The sequence below is a fragment of the Mycetomoellerius zeteki genome, unplaced genomic scaffold, assembly GCF_001594055.1.
Source record: "Mycetomoellerius zeteki isolate Tzet28-1 unplaced genomic scaffold, Tzet1.0 scaffold98, whole genome shotgun sequence".
In the NCBI taxonomy this organism is placed as follows: Eukaryota; Metazoa; Arthropoda; class Insecta; order Hymenoptera; family Formicidae; genus Mycetomoellerius; species Mycetomoellerius zeteki.
Window position 1 is genome coordinate 3,392,770 of NW_017258021.1, and position 27,270 is coordinate 3,420,039.

At 34.9% G+C, this 27,270-nt stretch overlaps 1 protein-coding gene and 1 pseudogene across 1 annotated transcript in view; one reads left to right on the top strand and one right to left on the bottom strand.

Annotated features, from left to right (window-relative positions):
• The window catches only part of cpx (synaptic transmission protein complexin), a 129,072-nt gene that overhangs the window by 3,810 nt on the left and 97,992 nt on the right, over positions 1-27,270 (top strand). The gene's annotated exons all lie outside the window — the stretch shown is intronic.
• LOC108730847 (uncharacterized) lies at positions 1,390-13,689 on the bottom strand (annotated as a pseudogene).

Here is a 27,270-nt window from a genome sequence, read left to right on the forward strand (position 1 = left end):
CATGTATTTTTTTTTTTACGTGATCAATCCTAATCTCGTAATCAATCAGCAATTCGAAAAGTCACGGGGTTCGGCAAGAGTTGATATTGCGATAGCCTAGAAGTCGATCTTCAGAGAGAAACTAAAACGAGCGGCAAGTCGCCTTACCCCTCCGCGTCATATAGGTATGTTGCAGAATTCTCCTACCCCTCTCCTATATTCCCTGAGGTATTTCATTTCAATGCTTCGTATACGCACCGGTTTGCTGGCGAAATTGGACCAAGAATGAGAGGCAACCCTTTAGTGCTAGAATTCGCAAAAACGTCTCTTCTCAGTACGTTTCTTGAGGATTAAATCTTCTTTCGTCCAATAATGACTCTATTAATTGCAACATATAGAAGTTTCTGCGCGTACAAAACTTTTTCGAAGAACTTCAAACAATATTAGTATCTCTAACAATAGGCACTACTTTAATCACATAAAGGTATTAATTACTACAATATATGTTTTGAAATAAATTCGTTTTAAATGTACACCTAGAAATTGGTACAAACGCAGTTTGAGAAAGTTGAAATAATTATATGCACTCACAGAAATAAGGATAATCTTATAATAAAGCAATATTTCTTATATTTGCTAATTACAATGCATATATACATATATTATAATTATAATATATGAATTTTGCGACGATTAGTAATAGCATAATTAATTAACATTTGACATCTCTATTGCAAACTCATGATCATTACGTATGTAACACGTTTGTTCACAAGGTTATAATTTCACAAAGAGTAATGATACTCGGATAAATCCCACGTGTCGCACTAAATAGCCTATTAACAATAAATGGATATATCCTTTAGACAGCGCATCATTTTAATGGAATCATGCGACGTTAATTAATATTCTACTCCTGCTAAAATCTGCTCCTCCGAAGGCTGCTCGCGTATCTATCAGCAAATTGTATTTCAGCATCTATTAGCGATGCCCTGCAACATCGTACAGCCGACTCAACACTAGTATCCGTATTAATACGACGAAAAGCGAGACGAGTGTATGTGAAAAGTAACAAAGGATCGCTGGCAAGCAGAAAATGTAGTTACTAACTATAGCAAGAGCGATTTAATGCTCTTGACGTATCGCAGTAAATTAAGTACAGCGATGTCCATAAAACTGATAATACTTCTGTGAAGTAACTTAAGGAGCATCTCAAAAAGGAAGAATCATTATGAAGAAAATTAGAGAATTTATTATGAGAGAGGAAGAAAGTATATTTTTAATTTAAATCGAATTAATTTTCTACGTGCTGGGGAATTGTCTAGCTATAATAATTTAGATATCCTCTATCCTTTATATTCTCAGAATTACGATCTTAGAAGGGAAGGTGATTGACTATTTCGCAATATGTTATTGAAATTCATTTCTTATTTCAATCGCGATCTTTTTGTTTATTAATATATTGTGCCATGTCCACTCTTCGATTATTATTGTACAGTAGAACGAGAAGGAAGAGCAAGGATACGTTTGAACAGAAAGGAATTTCAAAACCGATCTGGCCTCCTGCGACGCTGGCAGGTTCAACACAGCAAGTAGTACACATATCGGAAAATTGTATAGCGAAGGAATTACGTCAGTGAAAAATTGATCGGAGGTTTGACAGCGTAGCTCGTCTTCCCGCGGGACCAGCCAGTCTTGTTCTACCTATTCTTCCATCTCGTGCATATCCCGTACTCGGTCACACGGAGATCTCTTGAGGAAGGAGATGCAACTGCAATAAGGGAAAATACTTTCAATGCTTCCCATCTGAGCACGTAACCTGGAGGCGTGTGCTCAAGCAAATGTATTATATTTATCATATAGTAAATGTAGATCAAGCGCTATATAATTACGAAATATTATATATGTATCTCTGATTCTTGTAGATATTTCTCTCTCTCTCTCTCTCTTTCTCTTTTTCATATAATATTTTTACTTAGCTTATTTAGCGCGACACATGAGATTTATCCAAATATCACATTATTCTTTGTAAAATTGTAACCTTGTGAAGAAAAGTATTACATCTGTAATGATCATTTTTGGGGGATAATTCTAAATTCTTCTCTTTTACTGCTGATGAAGGATGCTGTGTTACCCGAAACGTTCGGTTTGCGGAATTAATTTGTTTCAGATTGGAATAAATTGTTTATTATTAATACATCAATGTTAGCTCATTATTCATTTGGCACTATTTCTTCATATCACTATTAATTACTAATACGAGTTTGGATTTTTATTGCTAATTTGTAATGATATGATTTTACAACAGAGATGTCAAATGTTAATTAATTATGCTACCACTAATTGTCACAAAATTCATGTATTATAATTATATACCTATTATAATTACAAAATACCTCTATAATTTCTAAACATTAAATATATACTATTAATCAGACCTTTTACAACTTACATTTTTTAACAAGTGTTTATCTCTTTATTAAATGCAATGCTGTAGACTTTGCTCATACTATCAAATAATTAAATATAAGACGTTAGTTATAGGTGTTGAAACAAGGTCTTTAAAAAATTCATAAAAATGTAATATATGAAAATTGTAGTTTCAAAATCTTTACATTTTATGACGTATTAAATTTGATGGAAAAATAAATAACATGTTAAATTGAGATTAAGTTTGCGCATATTCATTCATTAGCTAGCAATGTTTTAAATGTGAGATGTAACCTCGCTGTTATGATATATATTATATATAATGTATAGAAAATTAAATTAAGCAATATTTTAATTTTAAAAAGTAAATGATTAGAGTGCTGTTTAAATATAATACTAAAAAAATGTCAATTCTTCGTTTACATATCTTTTCAACTTTTATTAGATTGATTTAGATTAATTCGATTAAATCAAATAACCTCTCGAATAATCACAGCAAGATATTTTTTTTAAATATTTCATCGTACAAATTTGACATCATATCTTTTTGGATAAAAAATTTATTTTAATAGAGATTTTTCCCCTGATAAGCTAGATTTCTTATCTTATATTTCTACTGCCATTTATTTTTTACTCAAACTAGAAAATGAAGTAACAGCTGGAGTAAAATGATCCATTTAAAAAATTTATCCAAGAGTCGGCTTGCGCGCGTTGCCACTGCTTTTTATTGATCAAATATAAACTGAATGACAGCAGCGTTGCGTACATTTGTAGAAGTCAGTATGTGTATGTTGGGAGACTGGATGGCAATGTATGTGAATAGACGTTTATTCTGTTCTTCCCACATGATTCCGTCCTCCTCAGCTTTGAAGTCTTCTCTCAGTCACCCTCTCTGCCGGCCGGCTCGACGTTACCATCGCGCCACCAACTTTGTTATCTCCGGCTACGTCCGTCAACCCCGTCAAACGTTTCCGCCGCTTTGTGCAACGCGTCGAGTGGTGCTGTTCGTTCGCTCGTTCTCTCGCTCGTTCGTTCGTCCGCGTTTGCTTCCCTTAGCGTCAGCTCCCGATGGTCTGCATCGTCGCCGTTAGTTGCCGTCGTTGCCGTCGACTCGCAATGGCTTATCCGTTTAATTAACGAGACAATACCAGGCCCGCAGATTGCACGCGCTGGGTCTTCGTGCACCAAAAGCGAACAATGTTGTTATTGTTCCCTTACCCTTGCCGCGCTTCAGTCCAATGCGCCTACTATACCGTATTTTGAAAAGTTTAACGGGCGTTCGAGTTAGCACCTCATTGCGCGATTGTTATTTCAATGGGATTCATCCCTCTGCTTTAAATGGGCTTCCAGTACCGAGCGTTGACTAGCGGGGATCACTTAAAAAAAATTCAGATGAGAAAAAGGAGCAAAATTGGAGCAAAAATAGAAGTGAAACATTTTTTAATAACACATTTTTTTTAGTTTGCATCTTAGTTTGCATGAAATGTGCTCTCATTTAAAATTTAGAAACAAAACAAGTTTTTAGAAGCGCCGCGTTCCTTTTAACTCATTCTTTTATTCACATTCTAAAATGATCTTTATGATTTAAGAAATCTGTGACCTAAAAAGCTTAAGAGAAAGAAAGGAGAATGAGAGAGAGAGAGAGAGAGAGAGAAATAGAAATAAAAATAGAGAACACTACTGCTTTAAACGAAACTACTTACTTTCGTATCGGAATGTGCATGTGTTTTCCGCGCGACACAATAAGAGAACCAGGCCGCAGCGTACATTCCGCAATTTTGCGTCTCGCGGGCAAAAGGGAACGTTCGTAAAAACACGGTCTTGTCCGGATTTCGCGGATGCTTTTGCGGTTGTTGTACGACATTGATATATGGCAATTGGTTTTTTCCCGTTTTGCATTTATCCCTGTCGTCCCAAAAGAAGTTTCCAGATAAATTAAAATTTTTACGTATACTGTGAACATCCGACAATTATTAGGTACGTTTGATGTTGTTGAATCAGCTTATTTCACGATCAGTTAAAAGTGCAACTTCACGAAGAAAAATATAGAAAAGATGAGAAAAAGTTTGTAAAAACTAAAAATTTATTTATCAACTTCTCGACAACTTTACCAAATCGATAGTCTACATTCAATAAGATGAATATAATAAATCTCTCTCCCTCTACCTCTCCCTCTCCCTCCCCTCCCTCCCTCCTTCCCCTTTTTCCTTTATTTAGTCGTCTTTATGACAGAAAGGAAAATTTTTTTCACCAAGATCAGTAGGTATTAAGTGGTTCTCTAATACTCAAAAGCAGGTACAAATAATTAAATAAATAATTTAAAGACTGTTATGCAAATTATTTGTATCATCAGACAACGTGATCTGAAAAATAGTTCATCAATTCATTCGAAAAACGAAATATTTTGTGTACTAAGCGAATTTTTATTTTCAAGGTAGAAACTTTTTTTTAGAAATGAGGATAGCAATGTGGTAAATGGAAAAGGTATGAAGTGGTTACTACAAAGGCGACTATGAAGGCGAAATTGCACGTTCATCGTATTTTTATCCACATTGTGGATCGCGCTGGTACAAAAGAGAAAGCGATTTTTCTGGATTTTCTCGATGGATATCAACTGTCGCCACACTGTCCGTTTCTCCTAGCGTAAAACCGCCCATATTACTGTTTGCTCACGGTTCAATTTTACCATCTCGTGTCCGGTGCGGAAATTCTTGGTCACTAGCATATCTGCCGAATAAAATCTCCGCCAAACTAATGCACTGTCGAACTGTTTAAAATTTTTATGTATCGGACATTTTGTGTTTTTGTTTCTTTTTATTTGGATTGATTTTTGTGATGTAAAATATGTAGTTTAAGATTGTTTGCTGATCTTCTGATCGAAAAACACCTGCTCGCACCAGATTGTCGCGGCATTTAATCAAAAGATTGTTTACATCAGCATAAAAGAATATTAGAAAGCAGTATTTGAATATAAAGAAATTATCAATGTATATATATTATAATATAAAATATAATATAGAAATTATAATACATATATTATCGGTCAATATGCAACAATAGACTTAGGTGGGCTGTGAAATATCTTGATCTTTATTTTGAAATTATAATTAATCAGAATTATAATCCCGAAAGAACAAATTATTTTTATTTATATAACTATTAAATTATTATAGATTAATAAAACTAATTCTGGAAATTATCAACAAGCAATTATTCATTTTTTATCCAAAAAATTAAAGTACGATGAAATATTTAATGGATGTCATTAATTGGGAGAAATATTTTAAGGAAGATTTAATTTGATGTAATCATCAATCTAGTTTGTGTTTGTTATTTCAATTGAATGAATAAGTAATTAAAAATTAAATTCAGTATTAGTTACTTTTTAGTCAACTCTCTCTCTCTCTTTATTGTTTCTTAATGATATTACTATGCATCGCATTATAAAACTAATTAACGCTTTAATATTATAATATAAATGACAAATTTACAATCATGCAGCCTATATCTAATTTCGAAATTTGTTTCGTTATTTTCAAGTTTCCATCGGCAATTACGCGCGTGAAAGGTTTCCGCGCTCTAAGTGCAGAGTCTCATTCTCACGCAATTCCATTCTACTGACGTCGTTTAACTGTCGATGAAATCTGACGTAACGAGGAAAGTTCGATAGGTTTTAAGTCAACGACGAAAATACTTTAAGTTTACAGCCGAATACCGGTGGGAAAGACACATTAACGTTAGAGAGTGTCCGATAATAGAAAAAGTCTCTGACATTCGCGGGAAGTGCTCTGAACTCTTTGGAGAACTATATAGCGTCTCTTTAGAGCATGTTTCGCACGAGTTCTTGTAGGAAATAGTTGGCGAGTTCTTGGTTACAAGTTACAAATTTCAATGGGGTCTTGATTGAATTCTCGATATTACCAATGAATACAAATGAAGATTTCATGCACGATAAATTTTCAAACGTATATATTATATTTCAATTTCTCTTTTTGTGATGAAAAACTATTGATTTCAAATGTTATTTTGCATATTCTCCGATGTAATTATTTAATGTGTATGATAAAGTTGGAAAAAAATAGAAGACAGTGTAGAAAATATATCTACAAATTCATATATACATTAAATAGAGTAGAATTCATCGCACCTCCTTTGAATTGCGATGATCGAGTAAGTCAATTTGATTTTATTAAGCGATCTTTCTATTTTCACGTAGAGAAAATCGTCTAAATTGCATTCAAGTAGTTAATTTAATAACGATCTGTGCTGTTAAATAGACACAGAGATGACAGTTCATTTTCTTTTGCGGCGAAAGGGTATAGAGATAGGAACGGAATTGGGAAAATGGAGATCGTACAGCATTCGCATCGAACACTGAAAGTCTCTCTAGAGTCTCTCAATATTTCAGAAAGTTTTTCCAGATAGGACCGACTTCACACGTCGACAAATGCTTAGCCTTGCTTAGCCGTCTTTATCCCCGACCGACGTTTTATCGACGACTATGCCGAAGTTCTTTCCTTCTTTCCGCCGTTTATAATGGAGAAAGCCGTCATTTCAAAGAGGCGTATTAAGCGCTAAATGTAAGCAAGAATGAACATTTCAACGTTATACTTTATTCATCGAGAGTTGCACATATACATATATTTACAGAGTCCTAAGTTTTGTTTAAAATTGGGTACACTGCGCTCAGTGATACGCGCCACCAGGTTTATCGAAGTAAACTTTTACGCGACATTTCGATGTTCCGGTGACTTAAGTCCTTATCAAGTTTAGGAGCGCCCAACAGACGGTTTTACAACTTGCGTCATAAACTGTAGAGGAATATGGGTCATAAGTGAGTCGGTAGAAGTGGAGCACATGTATATGACTTTCATCTTTCAACGTGGTGCTCGATTCTTCGCCTCAATGGTCGTGTTTTACTTGTACGACGTTTTTATGACTACCTGCCACGAAGATAGATAAAAAAAATCTGATTGTCTATCGCCAGTCGAATAAACGCGTCTTTATCCTTTTATCTCGAGAATAAACGATATATTTTATTTGTCTTATTCACTCTCTCAGAGGATGAGGCAAAGAGGATGTGTCTCTCAATTCGTAGTGCGCATCGCTACATCGAGAACGTTATTCCATTTTAATGGAAGCCCGGACTTTCAGAGCGTATAATTCAGCAGTTGTAAAATCGGTCGTCCTACCAGAACGAACGGTCCGTTCGTTCGGACAATTTATAAAATCCCTCGAAGCCCGTAGTATCTTCGGGCCTTCTCTCGAATAACTGGGAATTTTATCAGCTGACTCGCGACACCGCCATCGCCGCTGGCTACAACTCCGTGCACATTTCATTTTAATGGCCGTGAACCGTAAAATTTCCCGCTGGTTGACTCCTCGATTGCATTCGTTTGTCAGTAATGCGCTCCTACTAAATAGAAACTTAACGTTTTGCACTTTGGTAATTTAATTTTTATCTTATTAATTTTCTCAGTTACAGGTAATTATACGAAAGGTATAACGTCGATGGCGAACATAGCAGAAATTACGTGATAAACGCAATAGATTTAGTCTTGATGTAAAAAATAGGAATTTTGTTCGAACGATTTGGACTTTTTGGTTTTCTCTTCAGGATTTATCATCGAGAGGAAGTGCAGTATAGTTTCGAGGCGTCTTGTGTGTACGATAGAAATCTAGCTGGGTGTAATCAAAATAGCCGAAGGGCGAGTTTCAGTAAGCTGATCAAACTGTAGTGTAGTTTCTATCCCGGCCGTTGGGTATCTCCCTTCAATTTCACTCCGATAACTTGTTAGCGCCGCTAACTGCTTCGTAAAATTGGCGTCGCGAAGTAAGTGCTTGGGGAATATTGAAAGTAACAAGGAGGAGCCGTTTCGCCTTTGGGAGCCTCGTATAGCGTTTGGAATTAGTGAGATTTTGTAAAATATCTCTTACGAGACTTTCACCCGCTATATCGAATAACGTAACGAGAGCCCTATGTTTTCCGCATCGATTTAATGTCCGGACTTCTTGATTATTATTTATGAAAGCCGTTTCGTCGTTCATAAACATTAAATAATGACCTGATCTAATACGCGAGAAAAATGTCTACCTCAGTTAGAGTAATAAGTAACGTCCGATGAGGACTTTAACGTTTGAAAGCCTATCATTCTTCTCTCGTCTCGAGATATTTCTGCTGAAGAAAGTAGCATAGCAATATCAAATTATTATGAATTATTTTCATTAGTTCGCGCGCGATGAGTGCTTTTAGTTAATTAACATCGTTTTGACATTTATTAGAGTGTTGGAAAGTTTTAATATTTCTACGTTGCATTTTACGCGATAAAATTTTCAGCCTAAGAATGTACGATCTTTTCGAGGCTATCCAAGGTTTTGAGGACTAAGACCGGCGGATATCCTCGGTACATATCTTGCGCCGCTTCTCTTTTTTCATTCCGCGCCTGCTAAGTGAATTCCGGGGAAGACTCATTTTCAAGCATGGGGAAAGTGCGCGTGTGGTGCATCAACGGCCGGGGACGAAGATTACCTAAGTTTCAAGGGGAGACTTACCAAGTTCTGCATACGCGGTCACGTATATCACATGACCACGCGCACTCTTCCTTCCCGTCTACTTCGATAAGTAAAATATTCAAATGATGCTATAGTAATACAAGTTCTACTATGCAAAAAGGTAGCACCGGTGAGAAAGAAAATGTTTTAGTATGCAGTTTTGTGTAAAATGTGCAATTTCAAATCTTTAAATGCAGTTCAAGATTGTACAAGATTTCACAAAGTCTCCATGGCGCATCTGCCATATTAAGCACCTACTAATCAGAATTCAAGATCTAGTATGGGTTGCCCAGTTTTTAAAATTCTTTGGAGTATTCCGTGATATGAATAATCGCGTATATAGAAGACCGTTTTGACTCGTATATCTTTTGAGATATATATATATATATACGATTGATAGTATTCGATTTGCAGAATTGGCAAGTAACTCGTTATATATATACTTGTAACGTCGTTACTGTTACAAGTTACTTTTTTCGGTAACGATTGGGTAACGACGTTACATTTTCTTCTGAGTAACGTTTATGGCAACGCAGTTACATTTTTGGGGTAATGGTAACGATTTCACTAGTTACTTTTATCGTTACTTTATTTCTATTTACGTAAAAGTTTAAATCGTAACTAGAGCGTATATACATATATGTATACATATACTTATGTTACATATGTGCGTTCGTGCGTGTATATTAATAGCGTGTATGATCTTCTCGTACGCGTATTACCTTATTCATACGATCCTGCATATTTCTTATCAGTCTTTTAATTTCATCTTGCGTAATTGTATTCCAGTCTTCTTCAAGAATTTATCGAAGCACACACACACACACGCACGCACGCACGCACGCACGCACGCACACACACAAAATATGGTTTCGACCAATCAAACTCCATGCAGTTCATATTGGGAAAAATTATAATAATTATTATTATAATTTTTCCCAATATGAACTATTCCCAATATGGAAAAATTAAAAAAATTATAATATAGCATAATTTAAGCTAATGACAGCGCTATCTTAAATTTGGAATAACTCAGCGAAAAATGATCGTATCGAGATCGGTAAAAAAGCATTTTAAAGATAAAATTCTATACTTTCACGTGCATGTTGTCCCATCGAGCGACGACACCTGATTCACACCATGCACCATCGCAAAGTTGGACTTTGATTATCAATTTTGCATGTTGTCACTTTGTCATCCGCCATTTTGAAAATAATGGCCTAGTACAATTCCCATTCAAATAATCTTAAAGTATGAAAATAATGGCCTAGTACAATTCCCATTCAAATAATCTTAAAGTAGACATTTCAAGCTTCATTTTGCTTTTTTAAACATATTTTTATCTTCATTATTTACCAAGTTATGATCATTTGAAATTTGATAAATTTTTCCCAAATTTATAGTGTACCGCTTTTTTTTGGAACTGAGTGTATAATAAAAGGTAAGCCATGATACGATATATTGGAGAGAACACATGTATCCTCAACGATGTCAGGCGACATTATCAATGATTCTTTTAATTATTCTGAAAATGAAAGTATTAAGGTAGAGGTATAAAAAAACTAATAGTTTATGGGATATTTTATACTTTATTGTGTGTGTACACATATTGACATATAAAGTGTTAAATAACTCGTAAACTATTAATATTTTGATAATCGTACCTTAATACTTTTATGAACAGAATAATGAGATGAATCAATTGGTGGAAAGAAAACATATAGTTGCTTCTTTAAAAAATTATCTATTTTGCATACATATTTTTTTTAAAGCAACTATGTATTTTCTCACTAATTGACGTCGCAACGCAAGGTGTCCGACGGCTAAAACCTCTTGAATGTTGTTCAGGATCATGTCCTGGATAACATTTGTTAAGATCAAGGTCATTGGAGGTTGTTTCTCTTATTTTCAATTTTGCACTGAAAATTCATTTTTATGTGAAATCAATAACGAGTAACGATAACGAATTGTTTTTTAGAAAAAAAAAAAACGGTAATGGTAACGAATTATTTTTATGAAGTAACGTTTCCAACCCTGACGATTTACATTATATTGTGCCTTGCGTGGATGCACAGTAAGAATACTTATATTTTATAAAAATAAGTATTGTAAGAAAAATAATCAGGAATTGTTTTATATTAAGAAACATTAAGTTTTTAATAAAACGTCCAAAGCCTTCGAATCATTCAGCTTTCAGCATTAAATATCTCTGCAATTTAAAATGGATTGAAATTTTTACTAAAGAGAAATATCAGCTCTAAACTTGCGAAAGAAAGTACTCCTACCATCGACTTCGATCTTCCGCAAAGCATTCTTACAAATTTCTGTTGTTCCGAAGATCAAAACGCACAAAGCAGACGGCGGAAAAGCTTTCAAGAATAAAAAGAATTAAGAAGGAAGGAAACGTAGAGCGGAAGACTCCAACAAGAGAGGATTCTTTCAATTAGTTTTCCAAGTGGAGATCCGAGTTAACCAAGTTTCCGTCCGAATGTTCCAACTAATGATTACGCCGTTATATCATTCGGTTGGGGAAACGCCGACTTCGTCCATTATGCAGCAAGTTAAACACATCCATATTGATAAGCTGCTATCGCTCTTGACTTTTCCGCGAAAGCCATTTCGGAATCGCTCGCCTGTGCGAGCGTCACAAATTATCGATTCCGCTGAGACAAACCTTACTTGCTTTCATGCAAATTATCGAGCTATATCGACATGATTATTTTTCAAACTTTGTTACACGAAGAAATTTGTATTGTAGCGAAAAGAATCCTCGTCAGAGAGATATTGCTCGGAAAGGAGCAACGTTTCTATAATCAATGATAGTTACGTATAGTTTACCAAAATCAAAGCAAGGACTGTGTTGACAGACAAATATTTGTCAAACAGTGCGCTGTACGTCGTAATTTGCCATCTATCCGAGTCTCTATTAATTGAGGGATAGTAACGCCAATTAATAGTCAAGAGGTTATCATCAGTCAAATGGCATTGCTTCCCATCGCTCTAACAATAAGATTCACCAGTGACAAATGTGGCAATGTGAATCGAGTGGGGATTATATGTATTTATTATTATCGCTAATAATATCGCTTCAAAACGACAAATATTAAAATAAATAAAAGAGAAACTTTAATTCTTTTCTATTTCTCTCTTTTTAAATCTACTTATTTTTTTAATAATATTCCCGTTGCTGTGTATCTCTCCCTCTCTTTCTCCCCCCCCCCTCTCTCTCTCTCTCTTTTTCGCCTCAACTTTTCTCGTCGATACGGTAAAGGAATGCTATTGCAACGTTAAACGTATACAAAAGACATGAACCGCTATATCCGATTACAAAAGCATTTCAATGTTCGCTCTCATTAAATCACGATAGGCAGTCTACAACACCCTTTGTCGTCTTGACTATTAAAGCGAACTCACGTTCTGCCTCGTAGATCGGGATCATATTAGTTGGCGGAACTTGTCAAAACTTAAATAAGGTAAACGTTACAGCGAACTTCTTATGCAAATTTAAATGTGTTCTTATTCAATATATTAATTGCGTCGCAGCTTTGACAATTTTCATGTGAATTGCTAACGGATACGTGTACATTGAAATTCAAAGTGTTAGCATAAGTTAATTGAGTTTATGTACAATTAGAATTCTCAGTAGCTATTTCGCTTTCTTGGTTTAATTAAATCGCTATTTCCACTATGTGTGTAGTTTTGTATATATTGTAAATTAAAAGATGAATGAAACAAAATAAAAATTTGTACGTGAGAAATGAAGTTTGTGAGAAATGAAGTCTTAATGAAGTTTCAGAAAGACGATGATGCGCGAGCATTTAAAAAATACAATACTTTTCTAAATCCTTCAAAGTTTCAAGCTAATATGTAATATACAAAAAATGTCTATTGTTTTTGTTATATTTATACAAAAATAAGAAAATAATATCGCGAAATTTTATCACTATTATATGGCTTTCAATAAATATTCGTAAGTAATAACTCGCTAGATTTATAGGATAGGATAAATTGAACTCTCGTTGTTCGTGCCGTGCCAGATAGCAACTCTTGAGCACTTTAGACATCTCTATGTTGAATTGCAGACAGATACCATCAGGCGACACTTGCTTTCCGTTAGCGATCCTCTTCCATGATCAAGGTGAACCACTTCTTGATCTAAGATTTCCGCTTCCGTTGCTATTTCCGGTGTGGGACGCGCTAGATATTCGATTAACTGTTACCGGATACCTGACGCTTCCACATCAAAGCGTCTGAACATCGATTTTCATTTTCATTCGATATATCTCATCAGTGACTCGAACAAAATTCACAAACAAGTTTTCTATAAATTTCTTTAATTGTATACACCCCCCCCCCCCCAAGAATTATAAATTAACTATTTCTCAATAATGAGATTTATATCAGCGATTTAGCTACATCTGCGATCTTTACTATGCGTAATATTATTGCTAAACTTTTAATGTGTGAGTAATACGGTAATATCAAAATCTATAGTAAGGCAACCTTCCTTATGAGCAAACGAAAGGTAAACGAACGAGTTTCGCGTTTGTAATTTAACATTTAATCGGTCTTGTAACATGTAAGAGAATATTATTGACGTACCCTAATGGAATTCGTGGGCTGGCGCGGGATGTTGGAATACCATTAGTAACTCTCAGGAAATTCTTGCAGCATCTATGCTGGCGGAGTTTCACGAAGCTAGCTGGAAAGCAAAACTCTTGCCATCATTGCGGGGCCAAGTGCAGTTCTCCGTCAAATTTAACCCAATCTTCTATTTAGTTCTCTTCTGAACTTCGCGGTCGTCTACGAAGCGCATGGCACGGCATGTCACACAATTAACGATTCGCTTAACATGTTAACTTTGCTTGACTAAGTGAGATCCGCTCGACTCGACATCTTGCTCGGCCCTGCGTTTTCCGGATTGCCGGAATGGCTTGACGATCTCATTCTCTACGCGATGTTCTTCGGGATATTAAACGTTTTATTCCGGAATCCCAAGGCGATAAATTTTATACGTTACATCGCTGAAATTCCACACGTCTGTCGTAGTATCCGCGTGAGTGGGCGCGAATCTCATTGAGCGTAGATCTCCTCGACGTAAGTAACGCGCGATGATTGCCGCGAGAAGATTTCCTGTTTTGTGCACGTCATATAACAGTGGCCCATCTTCATTCCCATTTCCATACCGATGTCGTTACATAGCCAAGTCTGCCGTTCTTGCAATCTAATAACTAATCTTGGCACGTGATGCGGATAGATGCAGGCGCGCATTTGGGAGGCGCGTTAGGAGAGTTGGCAGCTCTAGGAGCAGAAGTGGTGTCGTACCGTCAGTAATCAGACAGCACGTAATCTGCATAAACGGTTTCTCATCCCTCTTTACTCCGTTAGTCAGTGAATCTGCAAATTAACACTCGACAACTACGTCATACACCGTTATTCACGAGTAAGAAGAATTCCATTTGGTGTATATTAAAGTTCGTCATAGTTCCAGAATTAAATTGTATAAGACATTACAGTAGAGGAAAGTCGCCGATACTGACATAGGTCTTCTAAAGCGACACCCCCTTATTTCTCAGAAACTAACTATTGCACTTTATTAATACCAATAAAAATATGATCTGTAGTTAATTAAAAGAGTGTAAATTCGCATAATTGTACATTTGTGGCTTTTTTCTATACGAAATCAGCTAAAAACGAATTCTACGAATGCGAAAATAAAATTCTTACGATTTTCTTTTGTAAATTGCGTAATTTAAATAATAGTAACTATATTATTAATAATATTACGTCGTTTTAAATGCTTGTAGTTTCATAAATCAGTTTTATTTATATTATTTTTTTTCTTAGTTTTTTCATAATACAATTTTAAATATAAAATTGGGGTGCAGCATTAACCACCTGTCTGTAAAACAAATCATGAACTTAATCTTTGTAATGTTGCTTTATAGCGTCAAATAACTCTATCGAAGTTGAAAGTAATAATATATATATGGGAAAGCTCTTGAAAAACTATCGCGTTACTTATTTGCATCTTGCAGAACAGCATAAAATAAATACGCATATAATTCAACAAAAATGTTTTATATCGAAGTGAAAAGATTCTAGAAAATCTTATATACAATCACTTGTAGGTATTTTATATAGATAATTTCTGTAAAAGAAAAAGAATAGGAATATGTGGCACATTATATTATATTACTGCCCACTGTGTCAATTTTGTAGCCCATTTTGTCAGACACTCATTTTTGCTTATCTTATGAAAAAATTAATTATTGCAAAATTACAAACAGTATTATAAAAACTGCTTATATTATCTGATAGAAGATACTTTTTAGTTTGTATTTATGTATTTAAAGTTTTATTTTTACCTTTTGTTTAAGAAATATTGTCTAAAAACAAAGTCATATGTCGGTATCAGGGACTTTTCCCTACTTATTTTTTCGTTTCCCAATAAAAAATTTCCGATGGATTTTTCAAGCTGCTTTAAAATATCATTTTGAAGGATATCATTATATCTTTTACGAACAAAAATCCTCGCTGACTGTAAACAGGTCGCCTTTCTCTTAATCGATGAAAGAGACTGGCAGGTAATTCGAAATAAAAGCGTCTCATATTTGGCTTAATTAAGCGAGCTTGCGTCGACATGCGCGAGCATAAAGGGAAGCCGGGGGCGTGGATGCGATGCTTTTAATGTTTCGAGCTTTTAACGTCGACGAGCTTTCCCTTCGGAGTCTCTGATGCTGATGCAACTGTATCCACCATCGACCATGAAGTCCAACATGCGTCGCCGCAGTTGCACCCTAGATTTCGTTAAACTTACATAGCGATCATAATCACATCATGTACTTTACTCTCTGGCTAGAAAGGTGAATTATTTCTTAACCAAGCTGAATCTTTACTCGTCTATGGGTTAATACTCTTATAATAGTTTAAATGCAAAAAATATGTTATGCGAGAGTCCTCTCTAAAATTATATTGAGTTATATTGAGTAAAATTGTTTTTGCTGTTACGAGTTAACTTCGAAAGAAATAAACTCTACACTGACAATGAGACAAATTTCTAATTGAAAATGAATAAAATAGATTTTGATTTATATTAATCAGAATTCTGGTCATCATAATTGGATATTTGGTTATCTCGACTAGAATTGTAATAGATTTAACTATAAAATTCTGATTTGTTTTCCATTTTTTTCCATTAGAGTTTCAATTAATGCAACCGGACTCTTTCCAATATATTAATTAGCATATTTTTTGTACATTGTAATTCATATTTAATTTTTCATTATTGATATTACTTATGGTAAATAGAATTTCGAGGGGGCAGGACTCGATGCTCTTGGTGAGAGGACAAATTAAGGCTAAAGGCTAAGTGATAAATGGAGTCACTAATTCCCTTAGTGCTCTTTTTGAAGTAATAGCTTTAGATCGCGGTTTAGAGCATTAACCCAACGGTTTAGGAGAATCAATGAAATATTCTAATTTTAAAAAACTTTTTACGTTTCCCATACAGTAAATATATACTGACTTTGTTTATTTAACAATACTTAATAAATAAGAAAAATAAAATTAATTATAGGAGAAGAATAAAATTAAAATCAACATCTACAATAGTTCCGTTACTTTAATTAGCACCTATTTGAACTTAACTTCCAGTATTCGTAGTTAAAAGAGTAATGTTTAGTATATTTTATAATACGAATGATGAGAATTTTGTACATGAATATCCGTTGTAAGAAACGTGTACAAGATGTCAGTTTAGAAACCGGTGGATGCTGTAAGTGAGACAACTGTCGCGCGTAAGCATACACGGCTAGATTTAACGTTTCACCGTATCGCTATACGTTGTAATCCTGTCGCAAGTGACTTGGTAAAGACAATGATATTGGTATTATAGTTATTGTACGTTCCTATGCGTCCTTTGTAATCTCCGCAATTGTGACTAGGTGACTGCATACATACATGAATAAATTATAGACTATTTTCTCTTGCGAAAATATCGAGGGAAATAATCATTTATTGCAACTTTGCAATTTTTATTTATATCTTTGCAAATATTACTTCAACTAAAATTATTCTAAAATAAATCTCATTTGAAATTAATTAAGGAAGTCATTCATTTATTTTCTTTAAAGAATTCATGAAAAAGATTATTTCTCTCTAAATGTTTAGAAATTAATGCTTTAATTTTTTTTGAAGAAAAAACTGACTTTAAATTCGGAAAAGCATTGTTAAAAGGACATTGAAACATTAATTTTGAGACACCCCGTATAAACCACTGTAAATCAATACAAAGCTATTGAAGAATCAAAGGTATTGTCTACGCTTCCGGATTGGTGTGTTCTCTTACCGACGGATTCTGACGAAGATTGGATATTCCACGTTATTCTTAAAATTAGATTTTTATTTTATTTTTCCTCCGTTCCCCTTGAGGGATTAAACTAAGGATTTTAAAATACCGAGCACTAGCTATGTGACTCATCAAAGTTTGGTGCGCGGAATTACTTAGCGTGTGAGTACTCATCAGGATGTATTCACGAAGGTAGTAGATCTTTGAGTAATTTCCTTAAGGACTCTCGATGCGGTTGATGGATGATTTCGCTGTTTCTTTTTTGGTTGCCCCTCATCCGTCAAATCGGTAAGCTTCCTCAATCTTCCTTTCGTTTTCTGCTTCGCGTTAGAGTAATTTCCCTGCCCACGTTTCTTTTCTCGATGAGAAAAACGTGAGTATAATGAGGCGGAAAATGATAATTTTAGAAAAGCATTGAACATTAAAATTACGAGGCAGTCTTGAATATGACGCCCTCGTTTGATATTTTCCGATTGACAAGGATTCATAAATACAAATGTCACAGATATAATATGCAAATCCAAGATTGAAAGTTAAGCCAAGGAGAGAATATTGATCGCGCGCTGCCGGTGTCGCTTGCTGTATCCATTTAATAAAGAAATAATCTTTCGCGAATTATTATTCGTGAGAGCGTTTAAATATCAATTACTAACGATTTTACACTCGTATCTCCGAGATTGAATTTTCTTTTCATTTCGTAGCGTTATTTATACACGAGCCGAATACACGTCGGCGAACTGTCCACGACTAGATTCGAAAATATTTCCCGATCGACGATCTCCATCAACGACAGATTTATGTCTGCGTTTCAGCAATTTTCCGAAAACGCTATACCATCGTGACAACAGCAGTGACATGGCGAAACTCGCCACGGAATACGTTTCAAGTGGAGATACTCGAATCGCGTGTCATCATAACGAAGCCATATGCGAGATCGATGGCGCAACATAAATCCATTTATGCCAACAAAAGCTCGATAGCTCGATTCCAACATCTATCTCACTGTTGCACACTCGGCTTTTATTCACGCTATACAGCGTAGTCCGGAAAAGGAGAAAATATGTGGTAGAAATATATTTTTCAACGAAAGAAACTTGCGGAGAGTAAGTTTTTCTTAACGAGAGCATTTTATTGACGGCCGCGCATTATAGGTCACACTTTTTCCATTTTCAGTTTGTAATATTTTCACTATTAAATCTCGTATATGTTGCATTTCACTGCGTCTCGTTTCCATATTATTTACATCGTAAAATAAAATTATCATAAAATAATATTTTCGCTTATTTTAATTCTTGAAGTTTTAAAGATTCTCTTCGATTTCCTCTTTCTTTTTCTCTTTAACAAATTTTATTTCTTTAAAAAAACGAAACATGTTTATTTTTCTGTTTTCTTAAATCGAAATAGAATATTTTTTGTGCTTTTGTGAAGCTTAAATGATTTGTATATTTATTGATAATCGATATACAGGGTGTTTCCAAATTAAATGGCAAAACTTCGGGAGCGTGTAGAGGAGTAAAAAACTAAGAAAAAAAGTCCTATAGACATATGCTCCTTTTTGCTTTGTTTCGCAGGAAATCACGAAAAAAGAAAAAAATATATTTAATTTATTATTTTAATTATTTTATTTATAAACTTTTTAATGAAGATTTTGTTCGAAATGTGCACCTCTTGCAGCAATACAAGCATTGCATCTGTCAAACACAATCTATTAAATGTCAACATAAACACTCTTCGGTTTGGCACTCTTCTGTTTGGAAATCGTCGTGCATATTCTCGCACCGCCTTTAAAGCATTACCGTTGCAGAAACCGTATACAAAAACCATATCAGCATATTCACTATTAGAATACGTACGCGGCATATTGCAAAAGACAAAATTCATCTACTGTTAAAGGCTTTCAAAGAGCGACTGACAAATTCATAACAGAAAGTGGAAAATGTAATCAAATATGTCGGTGCTAGATATGGCAAGAAATGTAAACATTTTTTTTCGATTTCTCTGAAACGGAGCAAAAACGAGCATATGTCTATAGGACTTTTTTTCTTAGTTTTTTACTCCTCTACACGCTCCCGAAGTTTTGCGATTTAATTTGGAAACACCCTGTATACCTTCAACGTTTTACTTTTATATTTTTGACCTTTTCAGTTTGTAAAAGAGTTTTCGCGGATGTAATTGAAAATAGAAAACTTGTACTAACGATGAGTTTGAGGGACGTATTCTGTACAGCATAGAATACAAATCGCCGGAAATTGTTGCAGTTCTCGTACTTGGCGTGCCTCTCGAAGTACTCCTAGTATCAAGTATCGCAACTTCGTTTGCGTTCGAGAATTCCTACTACCGAGGTCCGAAGTTACGTGCAGTGCAACATAATTGTGAACGCGGAACTTACACAGTTCGAAAAATGAATATCCGCTACATGATAAATGGAAGCTTCCACTTAAAACTTTTCAATATTCTTCACGAGTAACACTAAAAAATTAATAATAATAAATTGTTTACACTAAGTAATTTAAAAAGCAAGATCCTATCATTAATGATCCTTAAAAGCTTTCAACGAGTATCAGAGATTATGTAAAATTCAATTTTTTAAATATTCAATAATAAAAAATAAAAAAGATTTGATAAGAAATAGTCGAGAATCTATAGATATACCGCTTAGTTCCTTCTACGAAACATGGTTTGCCTTATATACAGGGTGTTCATTTGAAAACTTTCCAGTCGATTATCTCGAGAAACATAAAAGATACAAAAAAAAGTTAAAACACGCGTTCCATGATTTCGAGGGGGAAAGAGAACGGCACTCTCAATTTTTTATTTGGAGGGCGTTTTCAACGTATTTGAAGGTCAAATTTGTTTTTTTAAATGGAAATGTATATTTTTTATTACAGGATCTTATTCTAACGTAAAAAAACAAGTAACTTCTGTAGGAAACATTTTTTTGTTCGATCACTATTTTAGGAGATATTTAAGAAAATAGCAAGGCATAGTTACTGCATAAAATTTCATCCTTTATTATAACAAATGTTCAAAATGTTCTCCGTTGTTTGCTAAACAATAATAAAAGCGATTCTGAAATTCTGACAGAGATTCCCACAGAGATGGATTGGTAGAAGAGGAGCCATCGAGTGGCCACCAAGATCTCCTGATCTAACTCCACTAGACTTTTTCTTATGGGGACACTTAAAATCCGTTGTTTATAAAACTCCACCGGAAAATATCAACGATTTACGTCAAAGAATTGTACAGGAATGTAGAGCTATTCCAACAAATACTTTCCAAAATGTTCGTTCAGAATTTTATCAATGTTCGTTCCCTCGAAATCATGGAACGCGTGTTTTAACTTTTTTTTGTATCTTTTATGTTTCTCGAGATAATCAGCTGGAAAGTTTTCAAATGAACACCCTGTATATGATCAATGAGGATCGATTTGTGCCGGGATGAAGATAACGAAATATCGAAGAGACGAAATTTCGTGCCGACCCAATAAGAATCGCTCAAGCCGATGAAATTCCGACGCCATCATTATACGAGATTCGATACGTAATACGATTTTCTTGTTTTGGGAATGAATCTTAGGAATGCATAGTAAGTTAAATTAGATTGAAATTAGGCTTTGAGGTTGGCTATTGAATAGATTAATTGTGTGTCCTTGCTCGAAACAGATTTAGGTATATTTAACACTAGACAAAAAAAATTGTATCCCATGACGAAAGAAGAAAGGACATCGTATATTCCGATTTATGGAATGTTGGTCTCAAACTTAGTTTTCGAGGATGGGCAGATATTTTCGAAGATGCGCGTCTTATCTACATATATACGCGATAAAATGTGATGACGATGGCATCGGCGTCTTACTCCGACGTCACTGCAACATAAAATACATATCAGAATCCGCCGCGCCGCGCCGGTATCTTACCTGTGCGTCTCTCACGATCCATTTTCGAAAATATTATATATATAGGTATATATCGGGCGCTCATCGACATCCGCGAGCGAAGGCCTCGCTATGAAATTTTATCGCTTTTCCTATTTATAATTCCAGTGACCTAATGTAATGTAATATGTTAAATATGTAGAACGACGGATAGCAGGCGAATAGTTTATACTATCTCTACCTGAAAAGGTCGCGACGTCGTTTTCATTCCGAATTCTATGCTGTACAGCGAATATAGCAGGAGTATTATATCAATTTAGATAATGAACTCTAATGAGAATATATCATATAGCCTACAGCAACATTTGTTCTGGAGTCGTGAGGAATGTACATTTTCTGCACCTGTATACTCTCACGTTAAATGCAACTCGGGAGAATAATGCCATATGAACTTTCTGGAAGTTTGTAGCTTTGTTTAACAGAATCTTTTGTTCTTATCATTTCACAATTTTGTCTACATTGCTAAAAAATTATCTGGCTAAATCGGTTGAATTCTTAATAATATTTATTAAAGTGTGACTTGCAAAAATCTTCGCTACTCAATTATTGATATATAGGTATATATCGTTATTATGTGGGTTTAGAAATTTCTATCATACTAAAATAATTGGACATGCAATTAAATATTTTAATTAAAATTTAAAATATACAACAATTGTATTACGAAAATTATGTAATATATATTTGCTTGCTTATTTAAAAAGTGACACAACTAAAAAAATTAATCAATTAAAAGCGATATGTAAAAAATTAAAGACGATATATAAAAAAATATCTGATAGAGAGAGAGAGAGATTATTTAAATATTAAATCAAATAAATTATTTGAAAAATATTAAAAAATTCTTTGACTGCTATATATTATTAATAAATTTGTATAAAAAGACATATGAAATAGATTATTTAGATAACAAATAATCTGAACAATTAAAATAAAATGAAATATATTAGGAAATAGTATAATTGAGATATGTATTGTTATTTAGAAGTTAAAGACTAAATAAAGAGAAAGATTTTATTAGATCAATATGCAAGATAAAAGAGCGTGTTAAGCAAATTGTAATTTCATATATATAATCCTCTGTTATAATGTTGCGCAAATGTTTTCATTTTTCGCTTTGTAAGCGACATCCTAACATGTTTGTAAAGTGTCGGCAATAGTAAAGACTGACGTCGTCGAAGCAATGTCGCGTCGTTTAAATGGCACTGCAGTGTCCTGAAGCACATTGAAATGGTCATCGTATCGATTAGGTCGAAGTGGACCAGCTAATTTTCAAGTTGGACTTGGTTGCGCTATTCGGTGCTGTCAGGTTCCATGAATAGACATCGTAATAGCATAGTCTTATGATATGTTGCAAAACAGACATTATATCAAGCCAACTGAATGTACAGGCCTATCTTCGAAAGTGCAATACATATTCAGTGTAATACATTCATTTAATAGCGCCTATTATCAAAAGTTTAACGAGACTACTTGTGACATTTGCATCGCGCATTCTCATTACAGTTTCGCACTCGTCGGAACAGAATTTTCGATTGTGAATGATTATAAAATACTGGTAGTAAATTTGAATTGTAGACGAAATATTTCTTAGGGAGAGATTTCTTAACGTGGCATTAAAATGCCATCTAGACGGCTTTTAATCGGTACTGAGAAACGTCAGGAATCCCCAAAGTCCTTTTCATCCTCTGTAATTTCTTCGCCTTCTTATTACCGTTCTGCGGACGACGATTAATCCTCTCGTGGACCCATGGAAAATCTTTGCTTACAAGAAGAATCCGTCCTGGATTGCAGACACTGTTTCCATTCGTTATCGTTCTAGCGCGAGATCCGCCATGAACAGATTAAAATCCCTTCTTCTATTGGGATTTTCTGCGTATATTTCAATTTAATTTATTTTGTCACTCTTTTTAAGTGTTACATCTTGGCATTTTTTGTATTTTCGGCGATAATTACAATTACTAATTATGCATGAATAATTATGAAGTTAGACTCGTTGATTTTCTTCTTTCGAACGCGATTTTACAATAAAAAGACCTCTTTCAATTTAAAGTCAGAAGTGTCTCTTAATTCCCAAGTATAAAAGGCTACTTGTTAACTTCGTCTTTGATGCACAAAGTTGATCTGAAACTAATTGTTTCATTAAAGGAAAGGGGGCTTTTGCTCTAGAAAAAAAGGAAAATCTTTTGTTTAACGACTTTCAACCGATTCGTCGAGCCGTGCGAAGGAACGGTTATCTTCCTTCACACGTCATTAAGTCTTTGGTTAATTATCTGCGACCGACCGACCGATTCGCGATAGAGTTGCTAAAATAATTTATTGCCACCTCGCTGTTTATCCTCACTAAAGGCGGATGATTTAATCCTTTCCGTTGCAACCAACGCGGTTCGGCTCGGCATAACTTCTCAGTACAGTGACTAACGATACTCTTACTATCCTGCCTCTATTCTCGTTTCATCCCCTTCTCTCTTTCTAGTCTTGCTGGATAATGAAGATTAAGATCTTTCGACTTTCTTCCACCGCATATCACTTTCCACGCGAAATTTGCCGGAAATTTAACCCTTGCTTGAGGTAGATACAGCTCGATTAAAATAAATTGTGGTAATTCGTTTACATCGTCTTTTGATTATATCCATTCGTTGTCGTGATCTCTTTTTGTAAAATAGAAAACACACCGAGCGAAGTTTATTTATTTCCATCCACTTTTGTTCATTATTGTGTGTACTTTATATTGCTAATGGTAGTGAAAAAGGGGATGATTTTTTATAAAAGAATTAATGTGGAAAACGTATTAGCATGATTCTTTTTTACTTTATTTAAAAAATGATTTGAAAAGTGGGATATTAAAAAATGATTATTTGTATTTATATTTTTTACTTTAATCACTCCCTTTATGACTGTACTATCAATTCAGAGGAACATTGTATACGTACATAAAAGCGGTATTAATTTAAAAATGTATGAACAAATAAATATACGAAACGTGTTTACAAATGTTTACTACAATAAACATTTTTCATCCAACAGATTCAGATATATAAAGATACGTTATAAAATGTTTTCCTCGTGTAAAAAGACATCTCACGTAAGAATACGTAGCATTCCTCGTTTACTTACAGTCCGTTCCAGTTTCGTCGGTCGTGCTTTCAATGGCTGTCCCCTTCAGTATGCCGAGTGGAATTCCGTTACGAAATCGTTTGCCGGAAAGTTTCCTCTTATCCAGCTTTACCTTTCTTCTCTTCCTCGCGCGTGCTCAATTTTTTTCCCCTGGAGATTCATTCCAATAATGCACTGCCAGAATCCGCATCTACATAGCCGCGCTTTATGCAATGAGAGCTTGCGATTCCTCACGTATGCGCTAGATTCGATTGCGTTTTCGCGCACCGGCTGTACATATGTAGTGTGAATAAAACCTTGCAATGCTGGAGTAAAGAGGCAACACATTCCCGATGGAATTAGTTTCTTCCGGAAGATTGCAGAACTTCAGATTGCACCGCGCTGCAATAATCTCACATGGCCACAAAATGCCAAAAGGTATACAGCCGTAGCAGATGACATCCCTATTTCGGTTACGTTACCGATCGCTCGTAAAACTTGGTGGAAAGTAAATCATGCGCCCGTGTTACGATGCTGCGATTTAAGGTCGCTTGGAATTTCGCGATTACGGCATATTATAATTGATGACGACATTCGTAACAACGTAATAACTTCCCGTTAATATCCCTGAATACAGCAAACCGAATAATTAGCCATAGCTCTTCCGCATTAATTACATAATATAATCCCTTCTCCTCCATACGTTCATGAATACAATTTCGCTTAATAGTTTCAATTGCGCATATCCCATATTCTATTTTAAAGAAATTAAAAAAGTTGCAGTTTCTTAATCATAAGATTACGGAAAATTAATTTTCTCATAAGAATATTTAAATTGCAAAATATTGATTAAATTACATTTTTGAACGGTCAGCATGAAATGATCGCTTATCGAGAATATAATAAAAGTCTTCATTGATGGATTTGCATGAATAAAGAAGAAGCATAATAATACATTAGGCAGTTATATCGAAGTGACCTCTACGGCTAGTAAGAGCTGGTAGCAACCAGTAACGTTTCTGACAATTCTAATAGGGGCCGTCGACGGACTAATAATAGTAAAGATCAATACGCGCTGGTAGTAGCAACTACGTCTCCTCTCTCGTCTCTTCTCCCTCGTTCCAGCCGATCGGCACGAGCTCGTCATCGGAGCTTTTCGTAGTGAAGAAACCTTTGTAAAACTCAAGCAATAAGAGCAACACACACTTTATGTGTATATATTCGATGTATACTGAGTTTACCGAAGAAGCTTCCGAGTGAGCAAAAAGAGACAGAGAGAGAGAGAGAGAGAGAGAGAGAGAGAGAGATTACGCTGTTTATAAAATATTGAGCATATGTACACAACTGCTCGATAACCTGAATATTTCGCTTTTTTCGTATGGAAAAAGTAAATTTTTTCAAGTTTAGAAGACACATTTAAAGCAAAATGCACCACAGAATACGGAAATTGCTACAGATGCTATCGTATTAAACTTTTATGTTCGTATATCAAATTTTATGTCCAAAATTTATGTACAAAAATATATTTGATAACAGATATAAAAGTTTATTATATAAAATGTCTTATATAATCTTTACGTTAACTAATACTTGCTTAATTATTATGTTAAACAGAAGATATTCTAATCCAACACACATTACCTAATGAAGTAATAATTTAAAATCAGTTGGTATTATAATATTTTTTGTGACGCGATTCATTTCCTACTTCCATGAAAGCGCAGTAGTTGACTTTATCTTTATACGCTCGCTGTAGAGAGAGAGAGAGAGAGAGAGGGGGGGGGAACTCTGACGAGACTTCCCAGGCTTTTTGTGTACATTATCCATATAGAACGAGCACCCGAACTAGCTGAAGTTAGAACGATGCATGGTGTAGAACACCGGATATGAGATGCGATATAATATTGTAAGACATGTTATAAAATGATAATAATGATCGCGTTAGCAACATCATCAAGCCTGTCATTTGCAGGGTGAAAGCTTGGAAGTAGTACTCATCACAGGTAGAAGTAATCTGCATTCGATTTTGCATTCTGTCGCTACGGCTTGGGAACTGACAAGGCGGTCGTTGGTGTAGATTGCTTTCAAGGCGAATGAAAGATCACGTCATTAAAAGTCCTACCTGTGTTTTCACTCCTTTCGCCTCGTCGACTTTGCTCACTAAATATATGTCGTGCTTTTTCTTTTCTCGCGTGACGCAATTACAGAGAATGTTTCCACCGACGAAAATGCAGCGGTCTTGAAGTTCCTCCATGTAACGTTCTTGACGCCGACGTCATTCACACCATAGCTTATTATATTTTACTACTGATTATAATTAAAGCGTCGTAAGACACGTGCAGCGCAAACTTAACGGTGTTGTAAAATCTAAACTTCAACAAACATAAAAATTAGGTTACGTGAAATAAAACCGTTTTGCAGTATAATTATTACATAACAATATAGTATATTCCGCAATATAATATTGTCTCTTTTTGTGTTATTTTTAAAATAAGTGAGTTCGACCATTTTTCATTATGCTATTTTTAAAAGTTAAATCAATTTTTAATTGAAAATTTCATTCTGCACAAGCGACCGAATGCCAAAGCTATCGATAAAAACTGCTTTAATATCGTGTAAATGCGCATTTGTAACCCAATAGACTCGTCCGTATTGCGAATCCGAGTAACACCGCTGATAAATTTTATTATCGTCGTCCACGCCGTTCGTTTCACACACGTTAGTGGTTTGCGCTTCGTGTTTTCGGATTACTTTCGCTTCGCTTTGTTCGATTTTCAAATACGCTTGAATTGACGCCAAAGCAATCACGTTGAATTTGCGCTACAACAGTCTTGTAATCTTGTACGAATTACGTATGATGCGTGGACAGGGGACACTATAAAATCGTATGCCTTCGCGGCAAATATCAGTGACAGTTATTGTTAATGTT